The sequence below is a fragment of the Vespula vulgaris genome, chromosome 7, assembly GCF_905475345.1.
Source record: "Vespula vulgaris chromosome 7, iyVesVulg1.1, whole genome shotgun sequence".
In the NCBI taxonomy this organism is placed as follows: Eukaryota; Metazoa; Arthropoda; class Insecta; order Hymenoptera; family Vespidae; genus Vespula; species Vespula vulgaris.
The window spans coordinates 1,944,353-1,957,500 of record NC_066592.1 but is presented as its reverse complement, the minus strand read 5'-3'; the positions used below and the strand labels follow the sequence as shown (position 1 = coordinate 1,957,500).

The 13,148-nt window shown below is 35.7% G+C and overlaps 1 protein-coding gene across 2 annotated transcripts in view; it reads left to right on the top strand.

Annotated features, from left to right (window-relative positions):
* The window catches only part of LOC127065083 (period circadian protein), a 130,393-nt gene that overhangs the window by 29,211 nt on the left and 88,034 nt on the right, over positions 1-13,148 (top strand). For both annotated transcript variants that reach the window (XM_050996973.1, XM_050996974.1), the window contains exon 2: positions 2,149-4,385. The gene's annotated coding sequence lies outside the window, so the exon portion shown is untranslated. The remainder of the gene's footprint in view (positions 1-2,148; positions 4,386-13,148) is intronic.

Here is a 13,148-nt window from a genome sequence, read left to right as displayed (position 1 = left end):
TTTTATTTTTATTTTTTCGTCGTTACAATTAAATTTTGATACTTCGTCCGAATAGGTCGTGTTTTACGTTTTGTGTTTTATGTCAGTTGAGAAGGGTTGATTGGCGTGGAAGGGGATGGACTAATCTAATTTTCGATTCTCCAATCCGAACAAATGTATTTCAACGTTGTTACGTTGTTCTTTTGATTAGCGTCATTAGTCGATAAGATTTCTTTTGGTAGATCGAAGAAAATGATGATAAAAGAATATCAAGAGAGAGAGAGAGAGAGAGAGAGAGAGACGCTTTAATGAAGTCACCTTATCGCGTGAGACACGACTCGAGAGTCGTGCACAAGAAAGAACTGGAAGGTTCGTTAATGATGAAGAAGAAGAAAAAGAAGAATAAGAATAAGAAGAAGAAAAGGAAGAAGAAGAAGAAGAAAAAGGAAAAGGAGAAGAAGAAACGCGTCGAGAAGGAAAAAAGAATTTCCAACGGGTGGATACAAGAGAGGGTTCAGACCCTCGAAATTCAGACTCTAACGAGACTACTGTGCTTCTTTTTAGGTCGATTGCCCTTGGTTGAAGAATATCCACGTACATATCTATCCATGTACGTACGAACTGCTTTAAGAAAGTGTCCTTATCGTCTTCTTTCCATGAAAAACGGATTAATAAAAACATATGGGGGACTTGATGTTATCAGGGAACTTCTTCGACGATCTTTAAAAAAAAAAAAATATTCTCAATCGAAAATATTCTCTAAAAATAAAAAATAAAAAAAGAGATGCGAAGTTGGGAACCACTTTACAAACGCATCTTTTCCTACAACGATTATAAATATATATCTTTCTCATTATTGTTTCGTATAACGATGATATATGGGATAAACGTTTTTCTCGAAGGTACGTGTGCGTATTTTTGAAGAAATCGATGAGATTGAAAACCACTGATCGATCTAATCGTTCTCCAATTATCGTCTAATCGTATTTGAAACCTGTCGCGGCTGACACCGAACGTCGTGACGAATGTACGACCCTTTCTGAATGATCACCAGCTAAAAGGGTGTATACTGAAATAGTTGGGATAGTTGAGAACCCCTGTCCTAGATCGTTCTCCAGAACGTGGCGTCGGTCGTTTATAGCCGCTTTGTGTCGTCATAAAATGCGGATCACACGGGGAAAGAGATGGATGGGGTAAAAAGGGCGTGCGAGGATAGAGGGTAGAAAAAAAAGCCGTTCGTCTTGTGTACGCGCGATTCTCGTCTTCCTTCTCCCTCTCCTCCTCTCTTGTTCTCCATTTCTCGTATCCTTTGGAAATGAATTTCTTCGTTTATCCGCAGAGAAGAAAATGCAGCCGCGTGCCGTGCAATCTTTCGTGCCTCTGCGAGCTATTTTTCTTGGATAGGTTATGACGACACTTATCGCACAACGTTATTGCGTTCTTGCGTTACCACAATGGACGCCATATTTGTTTTTGTTAATACTTTATAAAAATATCTTTCGAAGATCGAATCTCGAATAATTTTCTCTGTGAATAATTTATACGTCTATTGCTACGATCCCTATGGTGACGATGATGATGATAATAATAATTAATAATAGTAATTTTCTATAAGTTCGTAACGCCATATTGTTTTCCTAGTTCTTTCAAAAATAAAAAACAAAAATACACAACAACAACAACAACAACAACAATAATAATAATAATAATAATAAAAATAATAATCAATCATAATACCGTTCGAGGTTTGCAACTTCGCACAATTCTTGTAATATTTAAGAAAAATAAAAAATAAAGAAAAGAACTGTCGAACGTAATTTATCGACTACTTTCGATATGAATAATTCCACCGGACACAACAACAACAACAATAACAGCAACAACAACAACAACAACAACAACAACAACAACAACAACAACAACAACAATAATAATCACAAATATAGTCTCGTTAAAATTAGTATCCAATTAATATGAGAAATGAAGATAGAGAGAGAAACAAGGATGAAAAGGGTGAGTGAGAGAGCGACAAGATAGGTGGGTGGTAGGTGGGTGGTAGAAGGGGTGGGAGAGAGGAGGGTCGTTAATTAACGTTATCAGGGTGGGTTAGGAAGAGACGTGCGAGGAGCCACGGTGAACTCAATCTCCGCTCGATCTTCCTTGTTGCAGATGCTGGTGAAGGAAGTTGAGGAGTATAAAGAGGAGGAGGAGGAGGAGGAGGAGGAAGAGGAGGAAGAGGAAGAGGAGGACGGCGTCGTCGTCGTCGTTGTCGTCGTCGTCGTCGTCGGCTCGACGGCCCAGGGCAATGTGGGTTGTAAGTGGGGAAACTCGAGGAGGTGATAACGACTTCTGACCTTCCGTGAGAAAGGAGACCCACCCCCGTAACGTTTCACGCGTTAGAGTGGGCCCAGTAACGCACCAAACACACCGCTACCATCACCGCTACAACGCTATCACCACGTTCAACATATATCACGATACATGATTACAAAGAAAGAGAAAGAGAGAGTGAAAGAGAAAGAGAAAGAGAGAGAAAGAGAAAGAGAGGAACGGAATATAGGAAAAGATTAGATCCGTGTGAAAATTAAACGAATCGAGTGTTGTAATAGAGGGAGAGAGAGAGAGAGAGAGAGAGAGAGAACGCGCGTGTGTGTGTTTGTTAAATAGAAAGTGAAAGAGAGAGAGAGAGAATATCTTCAATGATCCATCTTTCCGACATCAGCACGCTTTCAACGTGATAAATCTCTCTCTATACTTCTTGAAGGAATAAGACAAGACAAACATATATATCTATATATATATATATATATAGGTAGATATATATATATATAGATATATATATATATATACAAACAAACAAACAAACAAAAAATAATACAAAAAAGAAAAGAAACATTTAAACTTCTACCTTGAGAGATATACCTCGTACGTACAAGTACCTTCAAACTTAATCTTTCGCAGCGCAATAGTGCCTAGGCCCCTCGAGAAAAGAAATAAAATAAAATAAAGTAAAATAAAATAAAGTAAAATAAAGTAAAGTAAAGTAAAGTAAAGTAAAGTAAAGTAAAGTAAAATAAAATAAAACAAAGTAAAGTGAAGTGAAAAAAAGAGGAGAGCTGGAGCAGGAGAATTTGAGAATCGATTGTTGCAAGTTATAATCTTATAATCTTTGTGAAAAAAAAAGGAAGAAAAGAAAGAAAGCAAGAAAGAGGAAGAGAAACAAAGACAGATAGAGAGAGAAAGAGAGAAAGAGATAGAAAATAAGACAGAGTCGTAAACCGCTTGTTTGTACGAGTTAAAAAGCGAAGCCATATATATGTATGTGTTTATATATATATGTATATATATTATGACATATTAATATATATACATATATATATACATGTATGTGTATATATATATATACGTGTATGTAAATATATAAAAAGGCACTCTGTGTTTATCGGTCGTATTTTGTGCAAATAAAAAAGAAAAAGGAAATTAAAGGCAATTACAAAGTGTCGAGGAGGAATAGGAATAAATAACGTGTTACATCTGAACATCCTCCACGTTAAAACCTTATACACACAAACACACATGTGCGCCGAATAAAAAACAAATATATATATATATATATTATATATATATAGGTATATATAAATATATATAATATATAGCCTGATACAACCTCACCTCACGCCGCAACACCCTCGATTCTATTACGAACCAGGACAGCGAAGTACCTGCAGACAGATATATTTATAATAATAATAATTTATAATTATTATATATTAATTAAATAATAATAATAATAATAATAATAATAATAATAATAATAATAATAATAGTAATAACAATATTATTATTATATATATATATAAAATAATAACAACATTAAATATTACTATTCGATATTGGATTAAGAAGGAGAAGCAAAGAGAATATTAATAATAATAATAATAATTAATTAATTAATATCAGTAATAACAATAACAATATAAGAATTATAATAACGATAGTAATAATAATAATAATAATAATAATAATAATAAAAATAATTATAATTGTAATAAAAAAATAATAAGAGATAATAAATAGGATTTGAGGAGTTGAAAGAGTGTAAGAGGAGAAGGAGGAGGAAGAGGAGGAGGGGGGTGTGAAAGGGTGGAAAAGAAAAATAACGAGAGGAAAATATAAAGATAGAAAAAGAAGAAGAAAAAAAAGAAGAAAAAGAAGAAGACAAAAGGATTCGTACAACACAGTGTGAACGCTTATATTACTATATATATATATATATACACATCATACGTACATATATATATATATATACATACACACATATACACGTGCTATTATCGATATAATCTACTTCACGATACTTTATTCGAGCAGTGTGTCGGGAACTTCTTCAACGTTATACGATTAAGGTAAGTGAAAGTTGTCTCAAGGTCAATATAATTAATTTGACATAATTTCTCATTCTTTATTTCTTTTTAATTCTTTTTTCTTTTTTTTTTCCTTTTTACTTGAAAAAAAAAAAGAAAAGTTTGTCATTTATTTGTTTATTTATTTATTTATTTATTTATTTATTTATTTATTTATTTATTTAGTAGTCTTTTTTTTATTCTTTCTTCTTTTTTACGACATTCGTTTCTCCCTTCTTCGTTTCTTATATCACAGACATCTTCATCAGAGATCAATTTGATCTTATTTCGAACGATCTTTTTTTTTTATCTTTACGATCTATTATACAGTATTGTCAGTAGTCCAGTCTAATATGATATTATATTGTATTGTATATACATTTTATAGGATTGGCTAATAAGTTACGTCGAAAGATATAATACAGGAGGTTGGATCGAAAGATCCTAAAAGAGACTTTACAAATTAATTAGTAACATAAAATACCTAATAAGAATTAATTAGCTACATAAAGTACAAAATAAAAAAACATAAACTTAGTTAAGCTCGTGGTTTCACAATTCGAAAAGGAAAAAAAAAAGAAAAAAAGAAGAAGAAGAGAAAAAAAAAGGAGGAAACAAAAATTAATTCAAAAGAAAAAAAGTCATCGATTTATAAGGATCACACGAATTTTTGCGTTCGATCTGGAAACTTTTGGACACGATCTATCTAGTAACTTTCGGTACGTCCTCAAATTACAGAACTTTCCAATATAAATTATTGGCCAAACCGATGGTTTGCATAATTAACATGACATTGAAAGTGATCCATCACGAAAAACAGGTTACATGTATATGCACATATGTACGTGGATATATGCATACATACATATAGATAATTTAATTGGCATATAGCGTATGAGACGTGTAATTAAGAACTTTTCTTCTTTCATATATTTTTTCTTTTTTTTTCTTTTTATTGTCTCGGTAAGAACAATGCAGCCGTACGCAAAAAGGCAGAACGCATTTTCGCCGCTGGATTTCACGTGCGCGTGTCTATATATATATATATATATATATATAATTTTTTTTCCCTAGAGTCCACCTCTTTCACGTATAATTATCGCACTCGTTTCGATCGTTCGCGAAAATTTTATCACCGGAACGATTCAGGGGTTCTCAAACGTTTTCTGTACGCGTACGTAGTTGATCCCACGAATATATTTGGATTATAAATTTAGTTTGTTCCAACGTAGTCATGCTGGGTGATATCTGTAAAAAAAAAGTTAGGTTGATATCCACTGATCTAGATCGTTCGCTCGCACGAAATCGCGTATGTATGAGCAGCGGTAAGAGAACGCAGACGCATTATACAAAGCTTGTTTTAACGAACACTTTATTATCTTGGCGATCTTCCTTTTGATAACTTCTCTCTCTCTCTCTTTCTTTCTTTCTCTTTCTCTGTTTTATTTACACGCGTCTCCTGTTTTGGCTCTCTCTTTCTCTGTTCTTTTTTCTTTTTACCTTTTCAAGCGTAGAATTAACAACGAATTCCTTAACGATCGCTACTTTCAACGTAGGTATGTAACATACGTACATACGTACTTACGTACACACATACTTATGTACCAGAATTATACCGTACTCGGTCACTTTCACTGGGGAGTTCGTTCGTTCGTTCGTTCTTTCGTTCGTTCGTTCTTTCGTTCTTTCTTTCTTTCTTTCTTTCTTTCTTTTCTCGCAAGAAAAAAAGGAAGGGGCCCAACAACGAGCAACCTCGAAAATATTCTCCATCGAGTATGGGTCTCACGTTTCACGAGGCCCATAATCCTTCCACGCGCGTCGACGACCTTCGTCTCGTCAGTCTTTGACCCATTAAATGTCGTGACCCGTTCTCCACCCTTGTCTCTTCGCTCTATATGCATTATATCTACCGTCGAGGTATACTGCTATCGGTAAAAGGGGTTGTCATTTATATAGAAAAAAAAAAAACAAAAAATTGATGAAATTGAGAACCACTGATTTTTTACTTTTTTCAAAAATACACGTGCCACAATAATATACGCTCAATTGCAATGCTGGATTTGTATCGTTCCTCGTGGAATTTGTTCGTTACTGAAGGATACTCGAAGGATAAATTGTATAGAAGATACACGCGCGAAGGGCTCGGATAAAGAAATAACGGACACAAAGACGATCCGAGAGAAGTCGTTGTTCGGCTCGCAAGCTATGTCGTACCACAGAGTCATTGTCCGGCTTTTACGTGACGAATTACCCCGTTCCCCTCTGCTTCTTTCTAGTCGCCCCTCTTCCCTCTCCCTCCCTCCCTCCCTCGTTCCCTCGATGTCTCTCCGGACATCGTTGTATCGGCAACTCGAACGCCTCGCGCATTTTAAAACCTTTCTAAGAAGACGAAGGAACACGCGCACGCAGACCGTCGTTCGACGTCGAATGGTCCGTAGCGATTTCTATTTTTTTCCTTTCTTCGTTATTCCTTTTTGTTCCGTTCATTTTGAAAAAGGAAAGAAAAGAAAAAGGAAAACTGAAAAAAAATCTTTCTCGTTTAATACTACGTAAAAAAAAAAAAGCAGTCTTTCTCAAAAATTAACGTATGACCTTTTCAACTTGTCAACTGTTGTGAGAAATTCATCGTTAGATACATCTACAAGTTTAAATATAATTTTCTTTCTTTTCTTGCCGGAATTACGATTAAATCCAAACGAGTCGGACGCGAAAATTTCGATAGGGAAATTGAAAGGAGAGTATTGGAGATTAGAAATCTTTTCTTCTTTTTTTTCTTTTTTTTTCGAGTGAACTCGTTTAAAATGTATAAACGTATGACAAATTCGTGGAATCGTGCGAAATGGCGGGCAAATATCTTTTCCGAGAGAAAGAGAGAGAGAGCACCTGCTCGTACGCGCGCGCTCACGAGCACGCGAAGGGAATAATCCGTATGGGAAATCGTGGCAGATAGCGATAGAAGAAATGCTCTCGACTTTTACAGTTATCGAGTACCTTACTCTACTCCTTGGCATTCTCAACGACGTCTCTTACCTCGTGCGCGTGCTTCGATTATTTCTTTCACGTGTCGCACAAAATAAGTATATGCGTGGACTCTGACTGACGAATACATATATATATTGTGTACATACACGTGTGTGTGTGTGTGTGTGCGTAGAGTCTAGGTTGCGTCGTTAGATTCGACGTTTGTTTCGATCGAACGGCGGCCATGTCGAATTCGACTCTAAATCAAAATGGCGCCGACGAGGACCACGCGTACGATTTTCATTTGAATTGAAGTTTTGCTTCGTTCTTGCTTCTTTTGTTTCTTTTTTGTCTATAGATTCTAAACGACTATTTTGAATTAATAATCGCTAACGAATCAAATTTGAAAAAAGAAAGATAGAGATATAAAAGAAAGATATAACTGAAAAGAGAAGAAAAAAAGAAATTTAAACGAGAGCTAAGAAAAGAGATATGAATCAAAATGGCGACTCCGAGTACCAGGTGTCCAATTGTCACTACGATTCTAAGGGCAACTTCTTTGAATTAATAATCATTAATGTACGAATTGAATTTACAAAGTGAACTTTAAAATTACATAAAAGGAAAGAGAAGAAAGCAAAAGGATGAAAAAAGAAAAGGGAATTCAAGCCAAAGTGTGTAATTGAAAAATAGGTTAAAAGTTCAAGTCTTTCTTTTATTTCTCCCTCCATCTTTTTCTCTCTCTCTCTCTCTCCTTTCTCTTTGATTTAATGAATAATTCCTATAGCGATATATTCCCACGTCATCTAGAGTTTTATCGCGCAAAAGTGCAAGATCTAAAGTCCACGTGAGGTCGGTTCGTACACGCGAAGGTGTTGTACCTACCGCGCAGCTCTTTCTGTTCGCGTTTAAAAAGTTCGCGATCGTTTGAACAGCGCGCGTGGGCAAAATAAAAAAAGAAAGAAAAATAAAATAGAAAAGAAAAGAAGTCTCCATTTTTTCCGTGGCTCGCTAAACATCGTTGGCGCACGTGACGAGATAAGTAAATTGGCGGACTCCTCGTCGCGCTGACGAATTGAACAAAGAATAAAAAAAAAAAAAAGAAAAAGAAAAAAGAATCAATAATTGATACTACCAATAGGCGAAAATAAAAAGGAGATAGAAAAAGAAGAAAAAAAAAGCGACGAAGATTCGAAAATCTCTGAAAAGGTTTGGATAGATTTTCGACATTTTTTTAAGTACATGAAGTAAGAGAGAGAGAGAGAGAGAGACAGTGAGATAGATAGATAAATAGATAGACAGATAAACAGAGAGAGAAAGAGAAAAAGAGAGAGAGAGAGAGAGAAATAAACATAGTACCAACATATACATAGTTGGTACGCAAGTAAATAACGCGTGCGTGCTCAAGTACATGTGTGTTCTCAACGAAGAGAACCCTTTCCATCCACCCTTTCTCACCCTCAACGAAACATACATACATTCATACATATATATAAAATACATATAGAAAATACGCGAACGCTGAGAAAGAGAGTGAGAAAGAGAAAGAAAGGGAGAGAGAGAGAGAGAGAGATAGATGGAGGCAACGTGAGCGTGCCAACGCGCTCGCTTGCGACACTTGTTTTGTGACCTGGATATCTCTACCCACTACCTCGTATACCCACTTGCCTCTCTCTCTCTCTCTCTCTCTTTCTCACTCACTCACATATACATCTACTCACTCACTCACTCACTCACTCACCCCACACACGACTGCCTGGCCGACTCGTCGATGCGATTCGAATATCTGGATCAGCGTGCCTCTCGAGCACGTGCCGCCCGCTGCACACACCCGGACCTCTCTCTCTCTCTCTCTCTCTCTCTCTCTCTCTCTCTCTCTCTCTCTCTCTCTTTCTCTCTCTATACCTCACACACATTCTCTGTTCTTGTAAACCACCCCTTTGAAACTACCCTTAACTCTACGTATCTATCCCCAAATTTTCTGCCTTCCTTTCTCTCTCTCTCTTTTTTTATCATTCAATTTATCATTTTTCGTCTACAAAAAATGTGGTTCATAAAAATTGAAAAATGTATTATCATTGTTCATTATATTTAATAACTGTTATTAATTTTGTCAAGATATTATTTATTAGCTCCAACGATGGATCTAAAGAGCCAATTATATTGGACTACTTTTTCATCATAATTTCTCTCTCTCTCTCTCTCTCTTTCTTTCTCTCTCTTTCTGTCTATCTCTCTTTCTCTTTTTCTATCGGGTGTCTCAAAAACTCCATTCGGGAAACTGATCGATCGAGTCGTCGTTGTCGTCGTCGTTACGTCTCGGGGAACCTTAAAAGGATCGCGAATCGGCCTCCATTTGAAATCCTTCGTAAGGCCATTTATGGCAATGCCGACTGCCTTTTGCCCGTACGAAGTTTCCTTCCTCTCTATCCTTTACCACGATCTTTATTCTTTTTCTTTTTATCTCTCTCTTTCTCTCTCTCCATCCCTTCTTTTTTTTCTTTTCTCTTCTTTTTCCTCTTCTTATTCTTCTTTTGTCCCTAGTAAGTATACTTACGTAGGTACTTGCAGAAAAAAGTGAATCGAGACGACTTCATTTCGAGCCTATGCCTTTTTTTTTTAATTTTAATGAGAACAATTTTTTTCTTTTACTCTTTCTTCTTTCTTTCTTTTCTTTTTTTAATTCAACACTGTGTCACATTTCTAGACACGGTGAGAAGAAATAATTTTCTTTCTTTTCTTTTCTTTTTTTTTTTTTTTTAATGTTCGATCAATATCGAAAAGTTCCTGGAGATTTTTAAGAGACGGTTAATCTCTTGTCAAGAATATTTAAGTTAATTTTTATTTTTTATTTGTTTCTTTTTTTTTTTTTATTTGTATCGTAATACTTTGAAATACTTTAGGCTTGAAAAAAAAAAGAAAAGAAAAGGAATAAGAAAGAAGAAGAAGAAGGTTAGCCCGTAAAGAGCGTCTCGAAAAAGAGCAATTGATTTTTCAAAGTCATTGAAGAACTTGGAACTTTTTTATCCGACCAGTATTTTTATTGCAAATTTAAAAATAATACGGAAAATTGTTTGGACAATTTCCAGACGTATCTTTTCAATTTTTTTTTCTTTTTCTTGCCACGAATAAAAAAGAAAAAGACATATATATATATATACACATACATATATACAGATGTATATTTGAATTACTCTTATTGCAGAGATTGAAAAAATTACGAAAAAAAAGAAAAGAAAAAAAAACGAAAGAGAAATTAGTGCGTCTCTCTCTAATTTGAACAAATTCCAGAAACACTTCTCTCTCCTTCTGATATAAGTACTTACTTATCGATATATGTGTGTGCGTGTATATACGCAACTGTAATTACTTTCTTCGTGTTTCGTATATACATATCTCGAAAGCTCACGTGCGTCATAGGCAGTATTCGTGCAGGGTAAACATTCGTCGACAGCGCGTGCGAATGAAACATCACGACAAAGAAGAAGAAAAAGAAGAAGAAGAAGAAGCAGAAGAAGAAAAAAAGTGGCATACCGAATAACTTCTTTTCGTTTTCGAAACGTCGTCCGTGTTCTTTGCACGCGACCATTTTATCTCGTATTAAAAAAAAAAGAAAAAAAGAAAAAAAGAAAAGGAATAACAGAAAAAATGATAAGAAAAAAAGGGACGAAAGCGAACTTGAATAGAATGTTCACGAAATATTTCTGAAAAATAAGAAAAATAAATGAATGAGTGAATAAATAAATAAATGTGACAGATTGAAAATAAAATTACGATGGCGTAAAGTAAGTAAGTAAATAAGTTAGCGAGTGAGTGAGCGAGCGAGTAAGTACTTACGTCCCTTAGTCGCGTGTCTAAAATTATAATTGAAAGAAAAAAGGATGAAAAGAGAAGAAGAAAGATAGAAAGAAAGAAAGAAAGAAAGAAAGAAAGAAAGAAAGAAAGAAAAAAAAATAAATAAACCGCAAACAAATATTTCTCACCGATGGAATCTCTTTATTATTGCGGCCAAAAATAATAATCTTTTGATGGACGGGCTCGGCGAATATGTATACGTAAAAAAAGAAAAATAAAAAAGAAAGAGAGAGAGAGAGAGAGGAAAAGAAAAAAAGTCTCCTTTCTACAAAGTCAAGACTCAAGAGCAAAGCCAATGACAATCCCCTCGTACTTTTCTTGTTCATTTTTATTATTATATTTTACTTGTCCGATCTATCCGATATGAAAGAAGAAAAATGTCAGCGACATTCAATTGGACGCGAGCTCATTCGATTGATAAAGAAAAAAAAAAAAAAAAAAAAGAAGGAAAGAAAAAAAAAACAGAATAAAAAAAAGAACAAATACGATAAACATAGATAAATACCTATTGGATAAAACGACGGATCCAACGTAACGTTCTCTCTCCGTTTCTCTTTGCCTATTGCATTCAAAAAAGAAGAAAAAAAGAAAGTCATCGTAGTAGAGAGTAGGAGAAAATGTAGGATGAAGAAGAAGAGGTCCTCGTGTGTCTTTGGCCTGAATGCAGATTTAAAAGCCTCGCTGAGAGAGAGAGAGAGAGGTACAGACAAACAGAAGAACAGAGAGATGGAAAGAGAAAAAGAGAGAGGAGTGAAAAAGAGTGCAGTGAAGTCCGACAGTGGTTGGTTGGTTGGTTGGTTGGATGGATGGGTGGATGGATGGGCGAATGGATATGGGGGTGGGTGGGTTATGAGGATGGGGAAGTAGGATAGGAGTGGTAGTTGAACAGCTCACGGGCAGAATCCATTGTACGAACGCCGTGTAATCTCCGTTTGGTCTCTGGAAATACGGGAGCCGAATGATGCAGCATGCAGCGTGCGAGTTTCTGTGTGTGCACGTGCGTGTGTAAGAGAGAGAGAAAGGGAAAGAGAAAGAGAGAGAGAGAAATAGAGGAGGGTGGATGGGTGGGTGGTTGGTTGGTTGGTAGGTAGGTAGGTAGGTAGGTAGGTAGGGAGGAAAGAAGGGTGGGAAGCCGAGGAGAGCGTTGAGACTGTATTGATTTCCATTCCGGGCCGTCTGGCTGTAGTCTAGTCCATATCCGGTTCTCTTCGCGTTCTCGCATCGTATCAGCACGCGTTTATAACGCGACTCCTGCCTATACCTACATCTTTATCCTTGTGTGTATGCGTTGTACGTATGTTGCATCTCTCTTTGTATGCGTATGCAGGTGTATGTGTGTGTATGTGTGTATGAAGCGTGTGTGTGTGTGTGTGTGTGTGTATGTGTCTCATTCTATCGCGAATCGTTTCTGTAAGGATACTAAAGTCTGCGTCAAAATGGCGGGAACGTCGACTAGAGACGCCACGCGGTATTAAACGTAATTATTTATATCTTCTAATCGTCGAATTGTATGTATGTATATGTCAAATATATAGGCGAGGATGATAAAAGGGAACGGCGTAGAGTTTGTGCGTTAATTTTTTCATTTCTTTTTTTTTTGGATTCTTTTCTTTCTTTCTTTTCACTTCTTCTTTTTTCTTTCTTTCTTTTTTCTTTTTTCTTTTTTTTTTTTTTAATTCGATGATAATCGACGTGTAGTTTCGCGTTAGATTAATTCGGAAATCGTGGAAAATCGTTGATAATTGATATCATTATATATCGATATCGTAACGGAAGAAATCGGTGATAATGTGAAGGGATCTAAAAATTTCCCGCCAAGGATTGAATGATTCTAGTCAAGATGGCGGTACGTGTTATTGCGTTTTAACGTTATTGAGTTACTAAAATGGATGAGTAGTAAAATAGATTAAAGGCATCTGGAATCATTGAAATTAGAGAAAGAGAGAAAGA